The 5,000-nt window shown below is 34.9% G+C and overlaps 1 protein-coding gene across 1 annotated transcript in view; it reads right to left on the reverse strand.

Moving 5' to 3' along the window:
* LOC122246086 (uncharacterized) overlaps positions 1-4,392 on the reverse strand; it is an 845,287-nt gene extending 840,895 nt beyond the window's left edge. The window contains exon 1 of the mRNA XM_086552617.1: positions 4,019-4,392. The gene's annotated coding sequence lies outside the window, so the exon portion shown is untranslated. The remainder of the gene's footprint in view (positions 1-4,018) is intronic.
* Between the last annotated feature and the right edge of the window lie 608 nt (positions 4,393-5,000).

A 5,000-nucleotide genomic window follows, 5' to 3' on the forward strand; every position in this document is an offset into this window, starting at 1 on the left:
GAGATTTCAGATACTTCTCAAGTTTTCTAGCGTTGTAAAAAGAAAACTGCCATCGAGTTTTACTAAATGATGCTACGAATGAAAGACAGTTATTCTTATTCTTAACCTTCTGTTATTCAAGATTTCCCAACTTGTCCCAATGCGTTTTATCACTTATACTTTAATTTAGATTTATTAATATAGTTATATAGTGCATTTGCTTTTATAAATGTTTCGTGCAAATATAAAAAAGAAATCTAATACCATGTCTATTTATTTATATATATATACCGCTAACAAGTTATACGGTAAATACGGCATTTGCTTTCCATAATTTACTTACTCTATAATATAAATCTGTCACAAACGTCACCCAAGGTGACATTCAGTGCGACAGTCGATATCAAGAGAGCTTATTTGCTCAGAAAAAAATCGAGGTTCTCAACACAGCGTAATGTAATTCCCGGACCGGAGATCCGTATACGCTTTTGTAAGTTAAAATGACATAACACCGGATGCAAGACTCACACAAAGCGCCCAGGAGTTTACTCATAATAGCCGAAGGCTCTTAAAACTCATAGCATTTACAGTGCTCTTGAGTGATATAGCAGAATGTTTAGAAGGTCAATATCTTGTAAATACAACAAAGTGGAGGAGTTCTTGGCAATGAAACATAAGTGAAAGGTTAAAGATCGTCGCTTGCAAGGAGAAGTTAAGAGGTTGCACAAGGATCTGCAGGTGCAATATGACTGTAAGAAAATAGAAACTGTTAGATGAATGCCTTTGTGAGATGACACGCAGTAAAAGGTTCAAATTGGACACTGCAGAGACTGACATTGAAAATAATTTTAAAATGAGTGCCTTTGAAATAGCAAGTATATCTGATTGCAATACCAAATTCGAATTCAAATTCAAGTCTTACAGAAAGCTGACAAGGGAAAGAAAAACAATCCTATCACTGCTTACGTTTTCAGTTTGTAATGATATACGAAAATGACCGGGGGCGTCAAATCTAGTATTGCAATACTAGATTAATAATCACACCGAGTACAATGCCATTAAGGAAATTGTATGAACAATAAGCTGATTAACGGTAAAGATAATCACGCCAAGAGGATCAGGTCCTATATGATTATCACAAGAAAAACGATCAACAAAAAAAAAACACGTCAAGACTATGAGGGGTGTACTGAAGACAAGCCTTTGAGTAGCAGCGGAAAGGGGAAGAAGAAACAAATATACTAAATAAGAAAGTAACGCATCAGATGTAACGAACCAGAACAAAATGTATGAGAACACAAAATCATAATGGTTTTGATATATGTGAAATTGTTGCAGAAAGTTTAATGCAACAATTTTATTGGATAAAAAGAAAGTTGTTCCTTGATCCTACCTCGCTCTTGTCCTATAAACGTGGTGCTCATCTAGTCTCTGTTCTCTGAACTCCTTCAGATCCAGTGTGTGCGTGCGTGCGTGTGTATGTGCGTTTGTGCGCGCGCGTTATATATATGTGTGTGTGTGCGTGTGTGTGTGTGTGTGTGTGTGTGTGTGTGTGCGCGTCCGTGCGTTTATATGTGCGTTTGTGTGTGCGCGCGCGCGTGTGTGTGTATTTGTGTGTGTATGTGTGTGTGTGTGTGTGTGTGTGTGTGTGTGTGTGTGTGTGTGTGTGTGTGTGTGTGTGTGTGTGTGTGTGTGTGTGTGTATGTATCTGTGTGTGTGTGTGTGTGTGTGTATGTGTGTGCGTACGTGCGTGTGTGTGTATCTTTGTGTGTGCTGTGTGTGTGTATCTTTGTGTATGCTGTGTGTATCTGCGTGTGTGGGTATCTACGTGTGTGTGTGTGTATCTGCGCGCGCGCATGTGTGTGTGTGTGCGTGTGCGTACGTGCGTGTTTATATGTGTGTATCTTTGTGTGTGCTGTATGTGTGTATCTTTGTGTGTACTGTGTGTGTGTGTGTGTTCAGAAGTGAATAACTAGCAATAAGAAATATGTGATGATTATCACGCAGATAGACTGATCGATAAATAGTCTTTCCCCTAATATATCCAGCTAAGCAAATGAAGTTATCGGAAATCAGAAACGCATCAAAATTAAAATTCTAGGTCACCCCTACGAGGTGTCACAATGATTAATTCAAACCCCTTTTGTTATCGAAGTTGTAGAAAATTTTACAAACTCTATCAAAAAATAATAAAAAGATAAAAAGGCTATATTGATTAACATTATCTTAAGACTTATATTAGCATTTTCAAAATTTCAAGGAATTTGATATTGTAAGATGACAAATGGCTGGGAACGTACGTAACTAACTTACCCTACACCCACATCCTAGCTTCCTACATTGTTCGTCTATATATCTAAGGTATAAAAATACTACTGAAGAAAAAATCCTCTCGAACTACACTGAAAAGAGTGAAAACATTTCATTCCTTTGTTTCTTAAGATAACTTACTTTCTCAAAAAAAAACACTGATATAGTTGTGAATTATGGTATTTTGAAAAAATAAAAAAAGTGGAATGACGTAAAAAAAAAAAAAAATACATCTAATTTTTCAAATTCAGAACTGATACTTCCGATCAGTACGAGGAAATGGACTGAGTTTTGTAATTTGGCAGGACACATTACATTAAATATTTGAATAAACCAATAAATAAGAAAAATCCAAGATTAGTCTGGTCACCTTTTCCTATATATACCTAAAAGAGCAAGAACGGACATTAAATCCCAGCAAACCAAAATTAGACTAGAATGACAAATAAAATGTAGGCCTGTCATCACATTGTATACTAACTAAACGAATGTGGTCGCTTTTCGAATCATTTACTTTTTAATCAACAATCCGAGGTAAATAATCTCCACATGCAACCTTAAGAACCGCAAACCAATATATCTCGGTAATATAACTTTTTTGTTACTGCAGATTTATTATTAAAGTCTAAACACCAATGGCATCTGGTCGTTATCCACTCAAATCTACATAAATGTAGTTCAAATCTATATAACAGGTAGAGCTACAGTTCTTTATTCTGTAAAGAGATTCCACCTGACGCCACTTGATGTTACTTTTTTACGACCGCGGATGAGCCGGTGGGGTAGCGAACTTATGCAAAACATCACCATTTTAATCAGCTAATCCCTGACACAAAGTACACACCTGTTTTCCTATCTTACTTTGACATGTACTGAAATATTTTCTTGCTCTAAATATCACCATGCATTAACAAAATATCAAAAATGGTATAAATTGAAACCTCATACTTCCTGATGCATAAATTCACCAGGAATGGTCGAGCGATATTGATTCAATGCGTGATACCACCAGGTCTGATATCTACAATTATTTAATTAATGCGCTAAGTACTTTCTAGAGTGAATCTCTGGAAGATTACATTTTAAAAATAATATGTGGGCTTATTCAAGATGTTTGTTAGCATGAAATCGATAAGAGTAAGTTCTTTTTTTTTCTTTTTTTTTTTTTAGGTTTTGCCAGTAGTAAATTTACATATTTATTGCCTCTTCATGATCACTGTCGGACATCAGAAGGGTAATTCTTTAGTGAGACGACAAATTTACCAGTACAGAAAAAAATTCTAATCACCACAGTATCCTTCACATCATACAGATTGATATTGATCAAATCTTGCTGAATTCAATGGAGGTTCTACCATGTCGGCGACAATGCAGAAATTTTAAGAACAAGAAAACATTTCAAGATATATAAAAAATAAAACAGAAAAATGGTGAGATGTAATTTAGGTAAGCATCATTTTATAACAACAATGAGTTTTACAAAGAACTGCTACGCCACCGGGATAACACTGTCTTCCAGCTCTTAGGCGGTTGTAAAATAAATGTAAACATGGAATCATCCCTTTTGGGTTGTGCCTCGTTGTTTTAGACACTACCCTTGCACCTGTTCATGATTTTAATTAAAAATTATATCAACCTCATTCCCATTAAAAATGTCGAATGTAAAATGAGTAAATACCAAGAAATCAAAATTAAATACAGCATAGTATGTTATAAACCACAGTCTAACCTTATAACGAGTGTTCCCTGTGGCGTGATCTTGTTTCTCTTCATAGACTTTCTATCTTACTTCAGCTACCCAGATGTTCTTTTTTAATCCATTTAAGACAAAGGGAAAAGTTAACCTTGTGATCCACAGTCTCATGATTTGGTATACGCATTTTTAAAATATTTTCTTAGGTATTTAGGTACTGCGTACAATAAACAAACAAACAAAAAACAAGAACCAAAAATATTCCTTTATGCAGTTACAAGCTGTCACTTCACTGTATTCTCCTTATTGAATAATGCACTGTATTATTTTTTCAAGTATATTACTTTTTCTCCAATAATTAAACGATAATAAGGCAAAATAATCTTTAAACGTAGGAGCGCACATTCTTTCAAGTTCTCACTGTTCAGACAAACGGACAACTGATTTTTTTCTGTCTTCACGAACGAAAACTTGCTCTAAGCCCTATATATTGTTCCCCGAATATAAGGTGTTAATTATGAAAGATCTGAAAATGAGTCAGTGAAATTGAAAAAAAAAAAGTTTCCACAAAATAATTTAATTCATCTCGAGTCCCCAAGTTTCAAAATTTACGCTGTACCTAGAAGTTGAATAAATATAACGCTTTTTTCTTTATGTACTTAAGTTCCATAGAGTGTCAGCAACGTGATTCAGCCGGGTACCACTTCGTCACTCTTAAACGTTGTCTTTTATCTGATCATCATATACAATGACGTAAAGTAGAAGCCAATGCCACTGCGAAGATTTAAAGACGGGCCGAACATCTCCGAACGTTTGAATTAGCTGCGACTTTGCCGTAATTACATCGGTATTATTTTATCAAATATTTCCTATTGTATATAATTAATTTTAAATTTACATGAATCTAAAGTAATGAGATATAATGCATTGGGAAAAAATAGTTTTGTAATCCAATGGATATATGGAAACAACTATGAAGTACAAAATGTAAACATTCTGGTTTAGGCTTCTCGGAAAC

This window comes from Penaeus japonicus, unplaced genomic scaffold (assembly GCF_977035675.1).
Source record: "Penaeus japonicus unplaced genomic scaffold, GWHDUDI00000001_assembly GWHDUDI00000027, whole genome shotgun sequence".
Taxonomy (NCBI): Eukaryota; Metazoa; Arthropoda; class Malacostraca; order Decapoda; family Penaeidae; genus Penaeus; species Penaeus japonicus.